The sequence below is a fragment of the Scyliorhinus canicula genome, unplaced genomic scaffold, assembly GCF_902713615.1.
Source record: "Scyliorhinus canicula unplaced genomic scaffold, sScyCan1.1, whole genome shotgun sequence".
In the NCBI taxonomy this organism is placed as follows: Eukaryota; Metazoa; Chordata; class Chondrichthyes; order Carcharhiniformes; family Scyliorhinidae; genus Scyliorhinus; species Scyliorhinus canicula.
The window spans coordinates 107,815-133,070 of record NW_024055492.1 but is presented as its reverse complement, the minus strand read 5'-3'; the positions used below and the strand labels follow the sequence as shown (position 1 = coordinate 133,070).

General features: G+C 46.3%; 1 long non-coding RNA gene across 1 annotated transcript; it reads left to right on the top strand.

Moving 5' to 3' along the window:
- The first annotated feature begins 7,116 nt into the window (after nucleotides 1-7,116).
- Nucleotides 7,117-14,053, top strand: LOC119960224. The gene is made up of 3 exons (XR_005459342.1): nucleotides 7,117-7,190; nucleotides 10,452-10,566; nucleotides 13,312-14,053. It is a non-coding gene; the product is annotated as an uncharacterized LOC119960224 (long non-coding RNA).
- Nucleotides 14,054-25,256: the final 11,203 nt, after the last annotated feature.

The following is a 25,256-nucleotide window of genomic DNA, read 5'->3' as shown; positions in this document are numbered from 1 at the left end:
TCCGATTGGTTGGAAGACCAGCTGTACCTTTAAGAAATGAGTGTTTATCAAATAGCTGCAGTGATATCAGAGTGTGGGTGGAGCTGGGCTGTCTGTCTTCACTGCAGATATCTGATAAACACGCATTTCTTAAAGGTACATGCAATTCAGCTATTTGATAATCACCCAGGTCTTAAAGGTACTCTCACATGACAACTCTGAATTCTCCCTCTGAACAGGCTCCGGAATGTGCTGACGAGGGGCTTGTCACAGTAACTTCACTGCAGTGTTAATGTAAGACTACTTGTGACAATAAAGATTAGGATTATAAATAAAAATGTTCTGGCAAATTTCCATCCTGCCTGCGATGATTCTCACGACCGGAAATATGACCCCAACAAATGAGGTGAAGCCAAATCTTTAAAAGTCAAAGTCTTTATTTCAAATTGATGCCGTGCTGTCGGGAAAAAGGTTAACTTCTTTGCTTGTTTACAAAAGGGAATAGGAAACATTCACAAAGCTTCCCACAGCTTGTGAGCTCCGAAACATAACTTCAAGGCTGAAGTTTATCTTCAGAGATTGAAACATTTTGGTGCCTTTTCCAATTGTCCCAGTAAATTGTGATTCACACTGAAAGGTTTACTTTCACTCAGTAATTAGAACATTTCACTTTCTCAGCACTGACACTTTAGATCAAATCCCAATTGTTCTCTTCTCTTGTAGCTGGTGTGTGGAGACGATCATGTTCACTGTAGATCTGTCAGCACAGAAACCGCACTGTGCTTCTGGATAAACTCAGTCTGCAAGTAGATGAATCTTTTAAACAGGGAGAATGTGCAAACTCCACACGGACAGTGGCCCGGAGCTGGGATTGAACATGGGTCCTTGGCGCCGTGAGGCAGTAGCGATAACCACTGTGTGACCAGTGACCATTCTTTTAGTCAGACAAATAAATGTGTGAACCTGTTAAGGAGATGGGTGGGAGGAGTTGGAAAACACTTTGTGGAGCCCCTAACCTACATGAAAATATTTTTCCCCAAGATTTAACAGGGCCACTCCATTTACCAGGAGCTGAATATCATTGGCCTGTGAATGTGGAAGAAGAAATGTTTGTCTGTTCTGTCTGTAGGAAAAGATTTCCTATTTTCAAATGAATTTAGAGTACCCAATCGTCTTTTTCCAATTAAGGGGCAATTTAGCTTGGCCAATCCACCTAATCTGCACACCTTTGGTTGTGGAGGTGAGATCCACGCAGACATGGGAAGAACCATAGAATTTACAGTGCAGAAGGAGGCCATTCAGTCCATCAAGTCTGCACCAGCCCTTGCAAAGAGCACCCCACTTAAGATCCACGCCTCCACCCCATTCCCTTTATCCCCTAACCCAACTTAACCTTTCTGGACATTAAGGGCAATTTAGCATAGCCAATCCACCTATTGTTAAACTGTGGGATGAAACCGGAGCACCTGGAGGAAACCCATGCACACACGGGGAGAACATGCAGAGTCCACAGACAGTGACCTGGGGCCGTCATCGAACCCAGGTCCTCAGCACCATAGGCAGCAGTGCTAAGCACTACACCGCCTTGCCGCTCCTAGGGTTCCCACATGGGCCTTTGTGTGACTGAACAGAGCCCCACATGGGGTCAGGCGTCCTTTGAGTTGGTGGGATCCAGAGAGCAGGTTTGCTTCTGTTTCTTTACATCTCTGTTGCTATCTGATCATAGATATCTATGAGGCAGCACGGTAGCATGGTGGTTAGCATAAATGCTTCACAGCTCCAGGGTCCCAGGTTCAGTTCCCGGCTGGGTCACTGTCTGTGCGGAGTCTGCACGTCCTCCCCGTGTGTGCGTGGGTTTCCTCCGGGTGCTCCGGTTTCCTCCCACAGTCCAAAGATGTGCGGGTTAGGTGGATTGGCCATGCTAATTTGCCCGTAGTGTCCTAAAAAGTAAGGTTAAGGGGGGGGGTTGTTGGGTTACGGGTATAGGGTGGATACGTGGGTTTGAGTAGGGTGATTATTGCTCGGCACAACATCGAGGGCCGAAGGGTCTGTACTGTACTGTTCTATGTTCTATCTGGGTCTGTGCAAACCGGGGTAATGGGAGGTCAAGTCCCCAGGACAAAGGGTAATGCAATTTGCTGGCCCGGTCGTCTCCATTCTGACCAATGTGGAATAAGCTTCTCCCAGTCATTGAAAATGTTGCCCCCAACAAACATGGTGGTCGCACATGCGCTCTGCTGCTCATTGTCCCGAATAAAGATGGTGGTCGTTATCCCAAACCGATCACTGGACCCTCTCGACGCTGCTACTTGAAACGGGCGAACGAGGAAGTGATTTTTTTTCGCGTATGGGTTTGCACAACATGTTTAGGAAACCTCTCCACCCACCAGACTGATTCATCGCTCCCGTGTTCCACAATATTCCTCTTACCCTTTGTGGATCTGAGACAAAAGCTTCTCTACATCGCCAGGGGCTGGTTTAGCTCACTGGGCTAAATTGCTGGCTTTTAAATCAGGCCAGCAGCACGGTTCAATTCCCATACCAGCCTCCCCAGACAGGCGACGGAATGTGGTGACTAGGGGCTTTTCACAGTAACTTCATTGAAGCCTACTCGTGACAATAAGCGATTTTCATTTCATTTTTCATTGCCTGCACTGCGCATGCTTCAGTCCCACCCGCCCTCGTTCACTCTGATTGGTTGGAGGACCAACCTCACTCGCTGGGTCATCCAGCCCCACCCCTTCATCCTGTTGGTCTAGAGCTGCTGTCAATCACTCCCCGGCATTGTGATGTGGAGCATGCGCAGTGCGTCTCATGCCCAGAGACAGACGCTTGTTTGTCTCATCTTCAGGCGGGAAGGAGGCGGATAAGCGGATAATCCCTCATTCGTGGAATAATTCTGGTAAATCAACTTTGCACCCTCTCAAGAACACTCCTATACTGCAGACTGTGTGGTTATCACTGGTTTGCACAGATCCAGATGTTGTCTTCCTGTCCATGATGTCATCACGCACCAACAGCTGTGCAGTGACATCACCCCCGTGCCCCAGGTACTTCCTCAACTGGGAGATTTTTCTCTGACTCCAGGGCTTCTGATATCTTTCTGGCTGCAGGCTCCAGCAAGAGAGTTTAAAATTGAAAACAGTGAAATTGTTCTAATGGGGAGTATTTTTGTCCATTCCTCTACAATCTAGAATGTTTAGTGCTGTGCCCTGTTCTCTGTGAGAATTTTCCTAGCTCTGGGGCTGGTGTGACTTCTTTACTGTGTATCTGAATCCATGTTCATCATTTGCGCAGATTCACCTCTTCCCTCCCTGATCAGCTCTCTGTCATTGTCTCACTTCCACTATCTCGAATAATGAGTGTAATTTAGCTGTGTTCAGTATTTTACTGTTACTTTTCCCAACGATGTCTAAATGAGGTGTCCACCACTGTCCGACCCCTGACCATGTGCTGCCTGTCCAATTATTCAATATCTTTCACAGTCAGCAATTGTTTTCCCTGTGCCAGTATCCATTTCTATTCCACTTCTGAGTTTATATTGACCATCATATTTTGCATCGCTTTTATTCCCTGTAATTCATTCCGTCCATCCTGAAACATTAACTCTTTCTCCACATTTACTGCTTGGCCTGTGGAATATTTCCAGAATATTCTCGTTTTATTGCAGATTTCCAGCAGCTGCAGTATATTATTTTTATTGAAGTCAGGACGGTGTGTGACTTTGAGCAGTTGTATGTGATGCTGTTAACATCCAGCTGCTACCCGGGTGTTTCTAGGTGTGGAGGTTGAGTGTTTGGGTATTAACATTCTGGTTGAGTTTTCGATATATGAAATCCCTCTCTTTTATCCCTGCCACTCCCTTTCTCTCTGCTCCCACAGTGTCCAGAGCTTGTGTTGGCCCAGACCAGTTGCAGGTTCCTTTTTCCTGATTGTTTATTGTCATAAGTAGGCTTACATTAACACTGCATTGAAGTTACTGTGAAAAGCCCCTAGTCACCTCATTCCAGCATCTGTTCGGGTACACAGAGGGAGAATTCAGAATGTCCAAAGTACCTAGCAGCATGTCTTTCGGGACATTGGGGGAACCAGTTGGGTTTTTGTGACAATCCAGCAGTTTTCATGGTCAGTTTTTCCCAGAGCCGGCCCCACAAGTGACCAGATTCATTCAGCTCAATTTCACAACCTGCCTTTGTGTTTTTGTGGGTTCTCTCTCACTCACATTTTTCTGTTTTAAAACAATTTCACAGGTTATTAGAAGAGGAACTCGCCAGTCTTGAAACCCAAACCAAACATCACATCAGGATATGACAGAGTCGCCTAATATATCACTGTATTTTGGACATGGAAGGAAAGACTGCTCACAGTGAGCAGAAACTATTTCTGTGTTATGTGTGTGGAAGAGAAGTCAGCCGACTATCTGACCTGTCGAAACATAAATACTGTCACAACAGGGAGAATCGGGGCGGCACGTGGCACAGTGGATAGCATTGGGACTGCGGCACTGAGGACCCAGGTTCGAATCCCGGCCCTGGGTCACTGTCCGTGTGGAGTTTGCACATTCTCCCCGTGTCTGCGTGGGTTTCACCCCCATAGCCCAAAGATGTGCAGGTTAGGTGGATTGGCCACACTAAATTGCCCCTTAATTGGAAAATAAAAAAATAATAATTGGGTACTCTAAATTAAAAAAAAAACAACAGGGAGAATCTCCAGATATTTGGGGGCTGTGTGGAAGGATTCAGTTACCTGTCAGAGCTGGAAGTTCATCAGGGCAGTCACGTTGGACACTTCACCTGCTTTAAGTGTGGAAGGGATTCACTACCTTATCCCATCTGCTGACACACCAGCGAGGTCACACCCGGACCGTTCAGCTGCTCCAAGTGTGGGAGGGGATTTGCTCACCCATCCAACCTGCTGACACACCAGTGGGTTCACACTGATGTGAGATGTTTTAAAGGCGCAGATTGTGGAAAGTGCTTTAAAAGTTCTCAGGACTGATGTCCCATCGACATGTTCACACTGACGAGACACCGTTCAGGTGCTTGCCATGTGGGACTAGATTCAGGCAATCATCTGACCTTATTAAACACCAGCAAGTGCACACTGGGGAGAGGCTGTTCACTTGCTCCGAGTGTGAGAAGGGGTTTACTTGTTTATCCCACCTGCTGACACACCAACAAGTTCCCACTGGAGAAAGATATTCACCTGCTCCAAGTGTGGGAAGGGATTTTCTCACACATTCAATCTAACAAGACACCAACAGGTTCACACTGACGAGAGACCTTTCCAATGGTCAGACTGTAGGAAGTTCTATAAAAGTTCCCAAGACCTGATGCACCATCCAAGTGTTCACACTGATGAGAGACCGTTCAGATGCTTGGACTGTGGGACTGGATTCAGGTGATCATCTGATCTCACAGCACATCAGCACAGTCACACTGGAGAGAGACTATCCATCTGCCCCGAGTCTGGGAAAGAACAATGAACAATACAGCACAGGAACAGGCCCTTCGGCCCTCCAAGCCTGTGCCAATCACATGTCCTATCTAGACCAACCACCTGTATTCTTCTATACCCCATCTGTTCATGTGCCTATCCAGATGTCTTAAAAGTCACTAACGTATCTGCCTGAACCATCTGACTTGGCAGCGCATTCCAGGCCACCACCTCCCTTTGTGTAAAAAAACTTCTCCCGCACATCTCCACTGAATCCATCCCCCTCACCTTGAACTTGTGCCCCCTTGTACTTTTCAATTCCGCCCTGGGAAAAAGTGTCCAACTGTTTATCCTATCCATACCCCTAATAATTTTATAAACTTTTATCAGGTCGCCCCTCAGCCTCTGTCTCTCCAAGGAGAACAATCCCAGTTTATTCAATTTCCCCTCATAGCTAGTACCCTCCATACCAGGCAACATCCTGGTAAACCTTTTCTGAACTCTCTCCAAAGCCTCCACGTCCTTCTGGTAGTGCAGTGACCAGAATTGGAACACAGTATTTCAAATGTGGCCTAACCAACGTTCTATGTAACTGGAACATAATCTTTTGAGTTTTTATACACAATACCCCATCCTATGAAGGCAAGCTTGCTGTCTGCTTTCTTCACCACCATTTCCATCTGTGCTGCCATTTTTAAGGATCTGTGGGCCTGCACACACAGATCTCTCGGTGTCTCTGCTCCTGATGGTTCTGCAATTTATTTTACAGCTTCCACCTGAATTGGATCTACCAAAATGTATCACCTCAAATTTGTCTGGGTTAAATTCCACTTGCCATTTCTCCAGCCAATTTTGCTGCCTACGTATGTCCTGTTGTATTCTATGACAATTTTCATCACTATCTGCAATCCTGCAATCTTCGTATCATCCGCAAACTTGCTAATCAGACCTGCTACATTTTCTTCCAAATCATTTATATATATGTATTACAAACAGCAGAGGTCCCAGTACTGATCACTGTGGAACACCATGAGTTACAGATCTCCATTCACTACTTCATTCCATCTGCAGACACACCAGTACATCCACACTGTGCTGTGGGAATTGTGGCAAAGACCGCTCAAAGTCACACACCGTCCTGACTTCAATAAAAACAAACTGCAGCTCTGGAAATCTGAAATAAACTGAGAACATTCTGAAAATATTCCACAGTCCAAGCAGTAACTGTGGAGAAAGAGTTAACATTTCAGGATGTACAGATGAATTACAGGGAATAAAAGCGATGCAAAATGTGATGGTCAATAGAAGCTCAGAAGTGGAATAGAAATGGATATTAGCAAAGGGAAAACATTTGCTGACTGCGAAAGATACTGTGGGGATAAAGCTAGTAAATCAGCAGCACATGGTCAGGGGACAGACAGCGCTGGACACCTCAAAGCAAAGCCGCTAGTTTGTTATTGGGGGTGTTGAGGCCTCCCCTCCCACACCCACTGCCCCTAACGCCTCCTCCGCTTATCCGCCTCCTTCCCGCCTGAAGATGAGACAAACAAGCGTCTGGACATGAGCTTCACTGCGCATGCACCACATCACAATGTCGAGAGTGATTGACGGCAGCTCCGGACCAATAGGAAGAGGGGGCGGGACTGGAGGACCGACCGGGAGATGCTCGTCTTTCAACCAATCGGAGTGAGTGAAGGTGGGTGGGACTTCAACTGAAGCATGCGCAGTGCGGGTAATGGCGGTGGAGAGATGCTTTTATTTCGGATCCACAAAGGGTAAGAGGAATATTGTTGAACACGGGAGCGATGGATCTGGCTGGTGGGTGGAAAAGTTTTCTAAACATGTTGTCCAAGCCCATACCCGGAAAAATCACTTCCTAGTTCCCCCGTTTCACGGAGCGGGGCCTCGAGGGTCCGGTGATCGGTTCGGGATAACGGCCGCCATCTTTATTCGGGACAATGAGCAGCAGAGCGCATGTGCGGCCGCCATGTTTGTTGGGGGCAACATTTTCAATAACTGGGAGAAGCTTGTTCCATATTTCTCAGAATAGAGACAACCTGGCCAGCAAACTGCATTACCCGTTGTCCTGGGTACTTGACCTCCCATTACCCCAGTTTGCACAGACCCAGATATCTATGATCAGAGTAGCAACAGAGAAGTGAAGAAACAAGCAAATTCTGCTCTCTGGATCCCACCAACTCAATGGATATCTGACCCCATGTGCGGCTCTGTTGAGTCACACAGAGACGCATGTCAGAAACACAATCCTCAGGGCGGCACGGTGGTGCAGTGGCTAGCACTGCTGCCTATGGCGCTAAGGAATTTTGTTTGATGCCGGCCCCGAGTCACTGTGTGTGAATCTTCCCGTGTCTGTCTCAGACGGATTGGCCATGCAAAGTTGCCCCTCAACTGGAAAAAAATAATTTGGTACTCTAAGTTTATTTTAATAAAAGAAAATATTTTCCCACGGACAGAACAGACAAACGTTTCTTTTACCACATCCACAGGCCAATGATATTCAGGTCCTGATGAATGGAGTGACTCTGTTAAATGTTGAAGTGAAGTTTGATTGGAGTTTCCATCTGTAAATTCTCCAGTTGTAATATCCTGTAAAAGAAGCTTTCAAAGAAATCACTGGGGGCAGGCACGGTGGCTCAGTGGATAGCCGAGGACCCGGGTTTGATCCCGGCCCCGTGTCACTGTCTGTATGGAGTTTGCACATTCTCCCTGTGTCTGTGTGGGACTCACTCCCACAATCCAAAAAGATGAGCAGGGTAGGTGAATTGGCCACGCTAAAATTACCCCTCAATTGGGATAAAAACAATTGGGTAATCTAAAAACAAAAGTTAATTAAAAATAAACAAAAGCCAAAATATTAAAAACAAAATTTTACAAAATCCATTACCAAGTAAGTGCTGAGGAAATGGAGTTTGTAGCAGAGAAGCAAAGACAATAGGATAATTTTTTGCAATGTTTAAATGCAGTAAATGTTTGCTCATCCAGTCCAGAATGTCAGTACAGTGTGTGACTGGGAGAGGAATTGGTAGGTGAATGTGTTCTCATACACATGCTTGTCCTTTATGGTGATGGAGGCTGAAGGTTTGAGAGATTTGTCAAATTTCTGGTCAAGTTGTGCATGTATAAAAATCCTTTCCTTCATTGCCTACCTCTCCCACCTCTCTCTCTCATTGACTCTTCTCCTCTCCCTCCTATCGGAGTCTGAGTCTTGTGAAGGCCCAGACCAGTTGGCAGATTCCCTTCTCTGAAGGACATTACTGAACCAGTTGAGTTTTTATGACAATCCCGCAGTTTACATGGTCACTTTTTCCTAGTGTCGGCCCCACAAATGACCTGATTCATTCAGCTCAATTTCACTCTCACACTCGCTCTTTTATGTTTTCAGTCAATTTCACAGGAGGTTGGACATTGGGGAAGTGAAACACAACATCATATCAGAATCATCACATCATGCCACTGTGCTACCCCTTCAGTCGGTATTGTGACCATTCAATGATTCACTGATAAAGAAGCGATGCTGGAGCCAGGGAACAACCTCAGGAACCAATGGCCAACCTGATACAAAGCGGCTCTTCATTGATCTGGGAGCTACGGCGCCCCTCGGTGTAAACGGGGAGAGGGGGGATCCACTCAGATTATTCCCGGGGTTTCCGGAGCCTCTCCGTTCACCCGCTGGACCCTCCGCCCCGCCATTCCCTCCCCCCCCATTACCCATCACCCGCACTGCACATGCTTCACTCACAGTCCAGCCATGCCCCTCATTCACTCCCATTGGTTGGAGTACCTGCGACTCCCATCTGGTCCTCCAGACCCACCCCCTCTTTTCCTATTGGGGCGGAGCCGCCGCCAATCACTCCCTGGGCATTGTGACCTTTCGGGCTGTGACCACGCATGCGCGGTTCAAGTTGTCGCTGATGGTGCGAGGAGCGGGAAAGAAACAATCGAGCGACTTTCAGGATTGGAGCCGGTGGGTGGCTGGGGAGCAATAGAAGCTGTGGAGTGAGCCGGGAGGCTTCATAAATACCCTGTGGAGGCTTCAACTCCCGAGGAAAATGTTAACGGTCCCGTCTTAAACAGCACCGAACAGAGTGAGAGCTGAGTGGTGACAGGCTCGGGTTACCGGCCGCCACATTTACAGAGGACAAGGTGCCACAGGCGCATGCGCTGCGAGCCTGGACCGGATGCTAACTCTCCCGGATTTACTGACTGGAGTCTCCAGGATTTTATTTTAATCATTTGTGGGAGTCACTGGCTGGGCCAACTATTTATTGCCCATCCTTAATTTCCCTAGAACTGAGTGGCTTTCTCAGCCACCTCAAGGGCATTTAAAATGTCAACCACATTGCTGTGGTTTGGAATCGTGTCGGCCAGACCAGGTAAGGATGGCAGATTTTCTTTTCTATTCATTCACGGGATGTGGGTGTCGTTGGCTGGGCCAGCATTCACTGCCCAGCCCTTATTGCCCTTGAACTGAGTGCATCTCAGAGGGCATTTCAAGAGTCAACAAGCTGACTGGGGATCTGGAGTCACATGTAGGCCAGACCAGGTAAGGATAGAAGGTTTCCTTCACTGAAGGACAGGAGTGAACCAGATGGGTCTTTGCAACAAGCGACAATGGTTTCATGGTCATCAGTAAACTTTTAATGAATTCAAATGTTACTTTCTGTCTTGGTGAGATTCATGCCTCTGTGTCTGGGAAATCATTGGGACAGTAAAGAAGAATTTTTAAAAAATTTTCTTTGAACATTTCTCTTCAGCGGAGATAAAATGATTGAAAATGGGATAAAGTTTGTTTGGCTGACAGTCAATCACTGTCCTGTAAGGTAATGAGTCCTTTTCCCATTTGGCCGAGGAAGGCAGTGTGTCACAAGGATGGATGTGTTGACCGATTAATGTTTGGAGGATGGGGGCAGGTCATGTGATCAAATCTCCAGGAATATATTTAATCAGAGTTGGTGAGGAGAGAATGTTGTGAATTTCTATCCTAAACTGACAGTGAGGTTTCTGTAAATTTACAGGATACTGGAAGTGGAGGTTTAACAGACAGGAACGCAAACCAAACGTCACATCGCGATCTGACAGAATCACTCGATTCATTAGAAACTGAATATCAGCAGCATCTGGGTGTGGAAGGTAAAAGGTTTGTCTGTTCTGTCTGTGAGGGAAGATTTCAGGTCTCAGTGTGACTGGAAAAGCCCCGAGATTCACAAACCCTGGTTAGACCAAACCTGGAGAACTGTGTTCAGTTCTGGGCAACAAACCTGAGGAAGGATAGAATGGCCTCGGAGGGAGTGTAGCACAGATTTACCTGAGTGATATCTGAACCTTCCGGGGTTAAATTACAAAACTAAATTACACAAAAGAGCCAGAGACATGATGGCACAGAGAATGGCATTTGGCCCATTGAGCCCATGCTAGCTCTCTGGAGCAATCCAGTCATTCTCCTGTTCTGTCCCTGTATCCTCGCAGGTTTATTTCTCTTTGATGTCCATCTAATTTCCTTTTGTAATCAAATGATTCATGTATCTATTTTCAAACTCCCTCACAGGCAGCAAGTTTATGTCATTGTCGCTCGCTGTGTTAAAAACATATATCTCATATCACCTCATATCTCCTGTACCTTTTACATACAAACTAGGATCAGGCCACTCGGCCCCTCAAGCCTGCTCAGCATTCAATAAGACTGTGGCTGATCTCTTTCTAACCTCAACTCCACATTCCTGCCTACCCCTGATGACCTTTCACCCCCTTCCTCATCAAGCATCTATCCAGCTCTGCGTTAAAAATATTCAAGGACTCTGCTTCCACTGCCTTTTAAGGACGGGAGTTCCAAAGTCTTACAACCCTCAAAAGAATAACAAATCCTCATCTCCATCTGAAATGGGCGACTCCTTATTTTACAACAGAGTCTTCCAGAGTCTCCCACAAGAGGAAACATCCTCTCCACATCCACCCTGTCAAGACCCCTCAGGATCTTATATCGTTCAATCCAGGTTTTACCCAAAACTTTAAATCTGTGTCCCGGCTGCTTGTACGATCAGTGAATGGAAACAGAGTTTCTTTGTCCACCTGATGGAAATCTGGCATAATCTTGTGGACCTGAATCAAATCTCCCCTCAACCTCCTTTGCTGGAACCATTCTGGTAAATCTCCTCTGCACCTTCTCCAAGAACCTTCACATTCTTCCTTTTTTTTTTAAATTTAGAGTACCCAATTCATTTTTTTTCAATTAAGGGGCACTTTAGCGTGGCCAATCTACCTAACCTGCACATCATCAGCTGAGTTTTTCCAGCTTCCTTTGGTCTTGTTAACCTTCCTCACCTGTCCTAACCTTTCTGCCGGATAATTTATTGAAACCAGAGACAATTTATTGAAACCAGGGACTATCCCTGTTCTAATCATAGATTATCATTGAATTTACAGTGCAGAAGGAGGCCATTCGGCCCATCGAGCCTGCACCGGCTCTTGGAAAGAGCACCCCGCCCAAGGTCAACACCTCCACCCTATCCCCATAACCCAGTAACCCCACCCAACACTAAGGGGCAATTTTGGACATGGACACTAAGGGCAATTTAGCATGGCCAATCCACCTAACCAGCACATCTTTGGACTGTGGGAGGAAACCGGAGAAGCCGGAGGAAACCCACGCACACACGGGGAGGACGTGCAGACTCAGCACAGACAGTGACCCAAGCCGGAATCGAACCTGGGACCCTGGAGCTGGGAAGCCATTGTGCTATCCACAATGCTACCGTGCGCATCTTTGGGTTGTGGGTGCGAAACCCACGCAAACACGGGGAGAATGTGCAAACTCCACACGGGCGGTGGCCCAGATCTGGGATCAAACCTGGGACCTCGGTGCTGTGAGGCAGCAGGGCTAACGTTCTGCCTTCTTCATATTCTTCCTGAAGCGTGGTGACCAGAGCTTCATAGAATTCCTTCAGTGCAGAATCATAGAATTTACAGTGCAGAAGGAGGCCATTCAGCCCATCAGGTCTGCACTGGCCTTTGGAAAGAACACCCTACTTAAGCTCACCCCTCCACCTGTCTATGGAACCCAGTGATCCCAACTAACCATTGGACACTAAGGGGCAATTTAGCATGGCCAATCCACCCAACCTGCACATCTTGGGACTGTGGGAGGAAACCGGAGGAAACCCGCGCAGACACGAGGAGAAATTGCAAACTCCAGACATTGTCACCCGAGACTCGAATTGAACCCGGGACCCTGGAGCTGTGAGGCAGCAGTGCTAACCACTATGCCGCCAGAAGCATAGTTTCAGCATCAATATTTCAATTTATGAAGCTCAAGGTCGAATATGCCTCGTCTTAATATCTCATACAAAATCCCTCTTCACCTCTTTCTCTCTCCTCCCAAAGAGGTCAATTAGGTTTTAGAACAATCCAACAAGGGGCAGCAGGGTAGCATGGTGGTTAGCATTAATGCTTCACAGCTCCAGGGTCCCAGGTTCGATTCCCTGTCTGTGTGGAGTCTGCACTTCCTCCCCCTGTGTGCGTGGGTTTCCTCCGGGTGCTCCGGTTTCCTCCCACAGTCCAAAGATGTGCGGGTTAGGTGGATTGGCCATGCTAAATTGCCCGTAGTGTCCTAATAAAAGTAAGGTTAAGGGGGGGGGGTTGTTGGGTTATGGGTATAGGGTGGATACGTGGGTTTGAGTAGGGTGATCATGTAGGGTGCTCGGCACAACATCGAGGGCCGAAGGGCCTGTTCTGTGCTGTACTGTTCTATGTTCATAGTTTTCATGGTCACTTTTTCCCAGAGCCGCCCCAAGAAATGACCAGAATCATTAAGTAAATTCACAACCTGCCTTTGTGTTTTTGAACATTCTCTCTCACTCCCTATTTTCTGTTTTCAATCAGTTTCACAGGGTGTTTGAAGAGGGGGATTCAAAGTCCGGAAACTCAAACAAAACATCACATCAGGATCTGACAGAGTCCTCAATTTCTCATATCCTGAATATCATCGTTCTTTGAACATGGAAGGAAAAAGCAGTGGGGAGGAACCGTACTTCATTTGTGTGTGTGGACGAGGATTCGCTCTATCATCAGGCCTCACAGGCCACAAATGCAGTTACACCGAGGAGAAACTGCGGAAATGTGGGGACTGTGGCAAAGGATTCCCTTCCCATCCAAGCTGGAAATTCATCGACGTAGTCACACTGGTGAGAGGCCATTCACCTGCTCCAAGTGTGGGAAGGGATTCACTGACTCATCCGCCCTGCAAAATCACCAACGCAGTCACACTGGGGAGAGACCGTTCATCTGCTCGGAGTGTGGGAAGGGATTTACTGTTTCATCTGACCTGCTGAGTCACCAGCGAGTTCACACTGATGAGAGACCGTTTAAATGTCCAGACTGCGGGAAGTGCTATAAAAGTTCTGGGAATCTGACACGCCATCAACGTGTTCACACTGACGAAAGACCGTATAGTTGCTCCCACTGTGGGACTGGGTTCACACAATCAATTCAGCTCAATATACATCAGCGAACCCACACTGGGGAGAGGCCATTCACCTGCTCCGAATGTGGGAAGGGATTCACCGCTTCATCCGCCCTGCAAAATCACCAGCGAATTCACACTGGGGAGAGACCATTCACCTGCTCCAAGTGTGGGAAGAGATTCACCCAATCATCCACTCTGTCCACACACCAGCAAATTCACACTGGGGAGAGACCGTTCACCTGCTCCAAGTGTGGGAAGGAATTCACTCGTTCATCCCACCTGCTGAGACACCAGCGAATTCACATCGGGGAGACGCCATTCACCTGCTCCAAGTGTGGGAAGGGATTCACCGCTTCATCCTCCCTCCTGAGACACCAACGAGGCCACAAGTAATGACTGTGATTGGGTTTTGCTGTTCTTCACATTCAGGACTGAACCATGTTCATTTGGGTCTCTTTGTGCTGATAACAAACTCCAGCCCATTTACAGGGGCTAATATTATGGCTAAAAGTCAAATAAATCAGATTTGTGTGAAATACGCAGTGTGTTGAAACTTTTTAATATCTCTGACACAAGTTAGTTCCTTTTGATGTTCTCTCGCTCTCCCCTGTCTCTTCCATCCTCACCTCCAACAAGAAGTGTGAGGAGCTTGTGGAGCTTCTTTGTGACTGAGATTGAGTCAATCCGATCAGCTGCCTCTGCTGCTTCCCTCCCTTCCACGAGCCCACCGGACCAAACTGTCTCTAAATTTCACCCTTTCCGGAGCCCTGAACCCACATCTTTCTCTAGTTTCTCTCCCATCTCCCCTCATGTCCTCTCAGAGCTCATCTTGTCCATGAGACCCAGCTCCTGCTCCATCAACCCTATACCCACTGAGCTACTGATCAGCCAACTACCCTGTGTCCACGGATATTGTCAACATTTCTCTCTCTTCAGGTACTGTCCCTCTGTCCTTCAAATCTGCCATCATCACCCCCTCCTCAATAAAACAAACCCTTGACCCTGCCATCCTTACAAAGTATTGCCCCATCTTCAGCTTCCATCTCCTCTTTTGGGGACGCACTACTGATAAATCATGTGCTTTGTGTTTTTATTTTGTGAGTTTGTATGACCTGCACATTTATATACATGTGCAGGATTAAGCCAGCACCTGCCTTAGCATGGTGCTGGGTGTGAAAAACCAATTAAAAGAGCATAAATTAAATGATGGATAAATCAAAGGAGGGGAGTGCCCCTAAAACAACAGGTGGAGCACAACTCAAAAATAAACAAAAACAGGAACAGAAACTTAGCTAAAACACGTCAAATTAAAATGTGAAAATCGGGGTAGATAAGGCAATCCAACCCCTGCGGTGCCCACCGAGCACGGAAACTTCCAGTGTGCCCGTGGACACCGCATGCTCCCTCTCCAGGGACAGCCGGCCGCGAACGAGGCCGCGGAAGAGGGGCATACTGTCGGGCTGGACAACCCCCTTGCTCGCCCGCTGCCTGGACCGATAAATGGCTAGTTTGGCCAAGAGCAGGTTCACAAGGACGTCCTCCGCCTTCCCTGCCCCTCGCCGCACCGGATGTCCATAGATCAGGAGCGTGGGGCTGAAGTGCAAAGATGTACAGGTTAGGTGGATTGGCCATTCCTCATTGTCCTGTGTCCAAAAAGGTTAAGTGGGGTTACAGGGATAAAGGGGATGGGGTGGAGACGTGGGGCTTAAGTGGGGTGCTGTTTCCAAGAGTCAGTGCAGACTCGCTGGGCTAAATGTCCTTCTTCTGCACTGTAAATTCTATGAGGGTGTTCCAGTGAACTGACTGTGGAAAGACCTTTAACCAGTTGCACAGCCTGAAAATCAATCATACCATTCACAGCAAGGAGAATCTGTACATGTGTTCTGTGTGTGGACGAGGTTTCAACTCTTTGTCTAACCTGGAGAGGCACAAGGACACCGGCACCATGGACAAACCGTGGAAGTGTGGGGACTGTGGGAAGGGATTCATATCTCCATCTGTGCTGCAAATTCATTGGCGCAGTCACACCGGGGAAAGACTATTCACCTGCTCCAAGTGTAGGAAGAGGTTCACTTGACTAACACAACTCACTACACACCAACTTACTCACTCTGACACCAGACCTTTTAAATGTTCCGACTGTGAGAAGAGCTTCAAAGGCAAAATGGATCTGCTGATTCACCAGCGCAGTCACACTGGAGAGAGGCCATTCACCTGCTCCGTGTGTGGGAAGGGATTTATTCAGCATTCCTTCCGGCTGAAACACCAGCGCATTCACACCAGGGAGGGGGCGTTCATCTGTTCCCTCTGTGGGAAGGGATTCATTCGGTCATCTACCCTGCTGACACACCAGCGAGTTCACAAGTCCCTCCAGCACTCTGCTGTTATTGACGTTAATCACATCCAGGATTGAACCAAAATCACATCCAGGACAGAACCATGTTGATTCTGACAGATGGAGTTTGTTTGAGTTGATGTTAATAATCCCTGAAGCAGATTAGAATAGATTGGTGCTTGATAGCCGGCACAGACACAATGGGACAAAGGGCCTTGTTTTGTGTTGTAAAACTCGAGAACTCTAACCCATCTCACTTCACACCAACATGTTCACTCTGACACAAGACATTTTACGTGTTCTGACTGTGAGAAGAGCTTCAGAAGCAAAATGAACCAGCTGACTCACCAACGGTGCTCACACTGGAGACCGTTCACTGCTCCGAGAATGGGAAGGGATTGTTTTCCGGTTGCGCCCCCCCCCCCCCCCCCCCCCCCCCACCCCACATCCACCACCACCACGCCCTCCTCCCCAACCCGAGACTGGAAATTACCGCCCAAGGTAAAGGACCTTGAAAGGGGCGGCACAGTAATTAGCACTGTTGCTTCACAGCACTAGGGCCCCAGATTCGATTCCGGTTTGGGTCACTGTATGTGCAGAGTCTGCACGTTCTCCCCATGTCTGCGTGGGTTTCCTCCGGGTGCTCCGCTTTCCCCCCCACAAATCCCGAAAGACGTGCTGTTAGTTAATTTGGACATTCTGTCATGTGAGAGTACCTTTAAGAATTGGGTGTTTATCAATTAGCTGCAGTGATATCAGAGTGTGGGTGGAGCTGGGCTGTCTTCACTGCAGCTATTTGATAAACACCCAGTTCTTAAAGGTACTCTCACATGACAATTCTGAATTCTCCCTCTGTGTTCCTGAACTGGCTCCGGAATGTGCTGATTGGGGGCTTTTCACTGTAACTTCATTGCAGTGTTAATGTAAGACTTCTTGTGACAATAAGGATTAGGATTATAAAAAAAAATGTTCCAGCAAATCTCCATCCCGCCCACGATGATTCCCACGGCTGGAAATATGACCCCAACAAACGGGATGAAGCCAAATCTTTAAAAGTCAAAGTCTTTATTTCAAATTGTTGCCGTGCTGTCAGGGGAAAGGGTTAACTTCTTTGCTTGTTTACAAAAGGGAAGAGGAAACATTCACAAAGATTCCCACGGCTTGTGAGCTTCGAAACATAACTTCAAGGCTGAAGTTTATCTTCAGAGATTGAAACATTTTGGTGCCTTTTCCAATTGTCCCAGTAAATTGTGATTCACACTGAAAGGTTTACTTTCACTCAGTAATTAGAACATTTCACTTTCTCAGCACAAACACTTTAGATCAAATCCCAATTGTTCTCTTCTCTTGTAGCTGGTGTGTGGAGAAGATCATGTTCACTGTAGATCTGTCAGCACAGAAACCGCACTGTGATTCTGGATAAACTCAGTCTGCAAGTAGATGAATCTTTTAAACATCACCCAAGTGAAGGTCTTCCCCTGACTCTAAGGAGTGAGATGTCCCTGTAGTTGATGCTGTCTCCTCTGTCACTGCTGTTTTTATTGCATCTCACATGTTCCGTGGACCAGTCTCACAGCCCAAAAGGGGAGGGCAGGAAGGTGTGACAGTCGATGGGACTTTCTGTGTGTGAGCAGTTCAGCTGGAATTCCATCCTTGCCGGGCATCTTTCTGCTTGCTCAGCAATCAATGGCCTTTTCCAGCTCAAATGATGAGAGTTCCTTGTCCAACTCAACCATGACAGGAAGCTGCAGGAGAGTCAAACAGAGATTGGGAGATGCCCGTCTCACAGGGGTACAGCTCACTGTTGTGTTCAACCCAACTCCTCCTCACTCTCTCACCATGACTGACACTGAGCATGCTCAGAGCACACACCCGCACTGCACCTGTGCACTGGCCTCATACACTCACTGATAGGGAACTTCCTGCAGAGCAGGGGATTCTGGGTAACACAGCCGCCATAGGGCATTTAGTAAACAGGAAGATTCTATTTCCCAGTTAGCAAAACAGAAGATCCAGAGTTAGGCAAGATGCTGGGCATGAAGCACAATGAGAGGTTTGGATACTTTATTTAATACAGAAGCACATTATTCTGATAAGATATCACTTAGACATGGGCAGCGAGCAGACTGATCTACAGTATGTACAGTATTTACAACACCTGGGACAGGGTAAATCATCTCATCAAACCAGTGATAAGTTTATTTACTGTTCATAATTGTGACTGGATCACACTCAGGATTCATGCAAAATGCAACTCCCCAGGTTTTTTGACCCATTCCCTCCAGACCTGTTTTCGCTCCAAGGGTCTTGACATCTGCCTTAGTTTTTATCCAGCCATGTATGTTCAGCTCACACTGCCCAACAACCAGCCTCTCCTGCACTGGGCCACAGGGTTTCCATCACCAAAAATCTGTCCTGGTCCACCCACATCGACGCTACCACCAAGAAAGTACAACAGCGTCTATACCTCTTCAGGAAACTAAGGACATTTGGCGTGACCATACTGACTCTTACCAAATTTTACAGATGCACCAGAGAAAGCATCCTATCTGGCTGCATCACAGCCTGGTATGGCAACTGCTCGGCCCAAGGCCACAAGAAACTTCAGAGAGTAGTGAACGCAGCCTAGTCCATCACACAGACCTGCCTCCCATCCATTGACTCTATCCACACCTCCCGCTGACCTTGGGAAAGCGGGAGCATAATCAAAGGCCCCTCCCACCCAGCTTACTCACTCTTTCAACTTCTTCCATCAGGCAGGAGATACAAAAGTCTGAGAACACGCACAAACAGATTGGAAACAGCTTCTTCCCCGCCAATACCAGTGTCCTAAACGACCCTCTTCTGGACTGGCCTGATTAATACTACACTCCTGTATGCTTCACCCAATGCCTTTGTTTATATATTTACATTGTGTACCTTGTGTTGCCCTATTATGTATTTTTTTTTTAGATTACTTTTTTCATGTATAAAATAACCTGTTTGAGCTGCTCGCAGAATAATAATTTTCACTGTACCTCGGTGACAATAAACAAATCCAATCCATATCGAGGGAGCAATCTGCCTCTCTTGCATTGGTGCGCTGCATTTCCCTCATAACACAGTGGCATAGAAAGGTGACAGCACAAAACAAAGGCACTCAACAAATTGTATCTGTGCCAACTTTCTGCAACAGTCACAATCCCCTGTCATTGGCCCTGAACTCTGCAGTTATTTTTCTCCTCAAAAGAGACGAACAGCTGGCCAAGGAGCTGGAGTTGGCTATTCAGCCCAGTCTGCTCCACCATTTAATAAGGTCATGGCTGATCTTGTTGTATTTTATATTTTCCCCGCGTCTTGACTGTGATAGAGAAATTCAAACAGCATTCATTAGGTAAGCAAAACTGAACTTTATTCACTAATTAGAACTGCTAGCAGAAATGGCAGAAACTTGGAGTCGGAAGGCAGTCAATTACAAACTGCGGAGTCCGTCCCAAGTCTGCGATAGTACAGAAAAGAAGGCGATTCTTATACATTATAGGATCAAGATAACACGAATACAGCTTGGTCAGGAATTTGATTGAAAGTAAAACATAAGTAATAATCGTTACAATGGCGTCACCTTGCTGACCTCCAGGGGACTTCAGTTTCATATCATTATCTTGTCTTTGTTTTAAGAAAGGGAAGAAGTTGTTTAGGAACAGGAAGAAATAGTTGTACAGCTTGTTATGTATTGAGACTGCTTCTAAGTTCAAGCCTTATCTAGACTCTCAGAGTCACCCAGTTCTCAGGACATGCTGACCTCGGCTGTCTCTGTATTCTGGGCCTTAGGTTATATGAAAATCAGTTTAAATTCACTTGTACCAAGAAGACTTGACTAGTTTTCCCATCATGCCATTATTTGCTTCACACAATACCACAATCTGATAGTAACAGATAGTTGGCCAATTCTCTTTTCAAGGCATCAATTGAATCTGCCTCCACCACATTTTTGAGCATTGCACTCATGATCCCTATGCAGCACAGAATGTTTTTCTTCACATCATAAAACATAGGAGCAGAATTAGGCCACTCGGCCCATCAAATCTGCTCCGCCATTCAATCATGGCTGATATTTTTCTCATCTCCATTCTCCTGCCTTCACCCCATAACCCCTGATCCCTTATTAATCAAACACCTATCTATCTCTATCTTGAAGACACTCAGTGATTTGACCTCCACGGCATTCTGTGGCAAAGACTTCCACAGATTCACCACACTCTGGCTGAAGAAATTCCTCCTCATCTGTTTTAATTCCTCCTCATCATCTGAGGAAGGAACTGTGCCCCTAAAGCTAGTGAGTCGAAACAAACCTGTTGGACTTTAACCTGGTGTTGTAAGACTTCTTACTCTGTTTTGAAGGATCATCCCTTTAGTCTGAGATTGTGTCCTCTGCTTTTAGTTTTTCCTACAAGTAGAAACATCTTCTCCATGTCCACTCTACCCAGGTCTCGCAGTATCCTGTAAGTTTTAATAAGATCCCCCCATATCCTTCTAAACTCCAACGAGTACAGACCCAGAGTCCTCAACCGTTCCTCATATGACAAGCTCTTCATTCCAGGGATCATTCTTGTAAACCTCCTCTGGACCCTTTCCAAGGCCAACACATCTTTCCTCAAATACAGGGCCCAAAACGGCTCATAATACTCCAAATGGGGTCTGGTCAGAGCCTTGTATAGCCTCAGAAGTATATCCCTGGTCTTGTATTCTAGCCCTCTTGTAGGATTCGACTGTGTTAGTTGAGGGATTTTGAAAAACCCATTCAAGGTTACCAGCTGCACTTGCGATTACTGGAACTTATTCGAAATTTGAATTAAAACTTGTCAGGTGCAAACAAGAATTGTTTTATTTGTCTTCTATTGATTGCAACTTGAAAGTCATTTAAAAGGCAGTTTGTAGACAATTTGAAGCTTTCAAAGAATCACAGGAATTATCTTCTTAGACAAACAGCTCAAAACATAAAACTTTTAAAAGTCAAAGTCTGAAAACGAAATGTGAATACAGAGAGACAGTGAATAGTTAAGGTCAAAGTATAGATGCTTCTAACCTCCCAACAAAACCTACCAAAGACTAACTGAAGCTACCTACCCCACCATCCCAAAAACTATCCTCCTCAAAAGCTAAAACTAACCCCCCAAAAATTATCCAAAAACGAAACCTAAAATGGCAAAACAAAAACTCTCTAGTTATACATAGAACTGTACAGTACAGAACAGGCCCTTCGGCCCTCGATGTTGTGCCGAGCAATGATCACCCTACTCAAACCCACGTATCCACCCTATACCCGTAACCCAACAGTCCCCCCGCCTTAACCTTACTTTTTAGGACACTACGGGCATGGCCAATCCACCTAACCCGCACATCTTTGGACTGTGGGAGGAAACCGGATCACCCGGAGGAAACCCACGCACACACGGGGAGGACGTGCAGACTCCGCACAGACAGTGACTCAACCGGGAATCGAACCTGGGACCCTGGAGCTGTGAAGCATTTATGCTAACCACCATGCTACCGTGCTGCCCTGTTTGATATCTGTCTTAAGTCATCTGATCACACCCCAATATAATCCTAATTGGTTTGGGTTAGACTCAAACACATTTGATTTGACGGCAAGCCGTCCATCTTCAATATGTAACATTACTTCTAATTGTTGCCTATCTGCATACTTGTGCATGTTAAAGAATGCGATATTGTGCTTCATCAAAGCCAGCAAAAACTGGTTTTCAGCTGACTTGACTATTGTAACAATGGAGACTTCATGTTATCTTGTCATGCCATGCTGGACAATGACTTGATAAATGTAAATCAGACTGTCTATTGTAATCTAGTAAAGTGAATTATGCTGCTTCTATGAAATTGTTATGTTATTGTTATTTGATTCGATGTTCTAACTGTCCATTTATTAAAAACAAAGCAACATAGTCCAAAATGTTTCAGCTTGTATAAGTTATGGAATGTGATTCACCCTAATCTCGAGTGGCGTGAGAACAGTAAAACCTTCACTCCTGCCACCTCGTTGCCATGGATTCAGCCCTTGTCCTTGGAGAAATGTAATGAGAAGTGTTTGTCTAATCAGACTTCTGTGTTACTTTAAAACTATGCCAATGAATTTGCAGAATATGTGTTTTTTAATCCTTAATATAAAACTGGGGCTTAATATTTACGCTTAAACAGCTATCTTTTACCTATATTAAGTGTATTAGAAATACCTGGCTTCTACGCCTCTCGACATGAATACATTGCTTTTGCCTTCCTAACTGCCGACCGAACCTGCACGTTAACTTTTTTTAAATATTATTTTTTTAAATTTAGTGTACCCAATTCATTTGTTCCAATTAAGGGACAATTTAGCGTGGCCAATCCACCTACACTGCTCATCTTTGGGTTGTGGGGGCGAAACCCACGCAAACACAGGGAGAATGTGCAAACTCCACACGGACAGTGACCCAGAGCCGGGATCAAACCTGGAACCTCGGCGCCGTGAGGCTGCAGTGCACCTGCACGTTAACCTGAAGAGAATCTTGAACAAGGACTCCCAAGTCCCTTTGTGCTTGTGATTTCCTCAGCATTTTCCCATTTAGAAAATAGTCTATGCCTCCATTTCTCCTTCCAAACTGCATAACATCACACCTTTCCACATTGTATTCCATCTGCCACTTCTTTGCCCACTCTCCTAGCCTTGCTCAGCATTGCTTATTTTTCTAATCACTTTAAATGAATGCCCTCTGTTTATAATCTTGCCCTAAATATGACTTTCTAGATCAAACGTCTATTGTAGATCCTTAGTTTTAATGTGGTCGACTGCCTTTCCATTTGAGAACTGTTCAATAAAGTTATTAGAATTATTTGTAGCTAGGGCAGCACGTGGAGCAGTGGTTAGCACTGGGACTGCAGCACTGAGGACCCGAGTTTGAATCCCAACCCTGAGTCACTGTCCGTGTGGAGTTTGCACATCCTTCACATGTCTGCATGGGTTTCACCCCCACAATCCAAAGATGTGCAGATCAGGTGGATTGGCCAGGCTAAACTGCCCCTTAATTGGAAAAAAGAATAAATAATAATTGGGTACTCTGAATTTTTTTTTCAGAAAAGGATTACTGGTAACTTCCCCACCTATCAGTTTTTTTTTGCATTATCCTGAAGTGAGCTTATTTCTATCGGGAGTTAACTGAAGTGTGTTCCTAACCTCTCATTATCCAAATTTCCATTCACCACTTTTCTGTCCACCTGACCCAGTCCATGGCTTTCTCCCTCATTGTCTAAAACACATCAGCAACTTTTGTATAATCCTGGTGCATACATTTAATTTTAAATCATTGATATATACCGGAAAACTGTGGAGCCCCACTGGAAACAGACGTCCAGGCATCATTCAGTCCTGGATGTGACTAACAGCAGCAACAACAGCTGAATCCAAACCCTGCTGCTGCCTGTGAACTTGCTGATGTAGGTGCAGGTTGCTTGACTGAATGAATATCTTCCCACACACGGAGCAGTTAAACAGCCTCTCCCCAGGACCGCTCCGACGTGTGGGCCACATTGTAGCACTGTGGTTAGCACTGTTGCTTCAAAGCTCCAGGGTCCCAGAATTATCGGCTTGGCTCACTGTCTGTGTGGAGTTTGCACGTTCTCCACATGTCTGCGTGGGTTTCCTCCGGGTGTTCCAGTTTCCTCCCACAAGTCCAAAAATGTGTAGATGAGGTTAGGTGGGGTTATGGGTTAGGTTGGAGGTATGGGCTTAAGCAAGGTGCTCTTTCCAAGGGCCGCTGCACTCGATGGGCCAAATGCCCTCTTGCACTGTAAATTCTATGATTCTGTTTCAGAACTCGCTGGTGTTTTTGCAGGTTTGGTTTACTTTTAGACCTCTTTTCCAAGTCAGAACATTTAAAAGGTTTCTGGTCAGTGTGAACATGTTGGTGTCTGGTCAGCTGGGATGACTGAGTAAATTTCTTGTCACACATGGGGCAAGATTAGTCTCTGCCCAGTGTGAACTCGCTGGTGTTGCAGAAGCTGGGATGAACATGTGAATCTCTTCCCACACACGGAGCAGGTGAATGGCCTCTCCCCAGTGTGATTGCGTTGGTGTCTCAGTAAATGCATTTTACTTTTAAAGCTCTTCTCACAGTCAGCACATTTAAAAGGTCTCTGATCAGTATGAACAAGTTGGTGTCTCAGGAGGATTGATGACCGAGTGAATCCCTTCCCACAAACGGAGCAGATGAATGGCCTCTCCCCAGTGTGAGTGTGTTGATGTAACAGTAAATCCTTTTTGCTTTTAAAGCTCTTTTCACAGTCAGCACATTTAAAAGGTCTCTCATCATTATGAACAAGTTGGTGTCTCAGGAATTCGGATGACAGAGTGAATCCCTTCCCACACGCGGAGCAGGTGAATGGTTTCTCCCCAGTGTGAGTACGTTGATGTGCCAGTAAATCCTTTCTGCTTTTAAAGCTCTTTTCACAGTCAGCACATTTAAACGGTCTCTGGTCAGAGTGGACCTGACGGTGAGCCCGGAGGTTTGATAAAGCATTAAATCCCTTCCCACATTCCAAACAGGCGAATGGCCTCTCCCCAGTGTGAGTGCGTTGATGTAACAGTAAACGGTTTCTGCTTTTAAAGCTCTTCTCACAGTCAGCACATTTAAACGGTCTCTGATCAGTATGAACAAGTTGGTGTGTCAGGAGGTGGAATGAGCGAGTGAATCCCTTCCCACACACGGAGCAGATGAATGGCCTCTCCCCAGTGTGAGTGTGTTGATGTGTCAGTAAATAATTTCTGCTTTTAAAGCTCTTCTCACAGTCAACACATTTAAACGGTCTCTGGTCAGAGTGGATCTGACGGTGAGCCCGGAGATTTGACGAAGCGTTAAATCCCTTCCCACATTCCAAACAGGTGAATGGCCTCTCCCCAGTGTGAGTGCGTTGATGTGACAGTAAATCCATTCTGCTTTTAAAGCTCTTTTCACAGTCAGCACATTTAAAAGGTCTCTGATCAGTATGAACAAGTTGGTG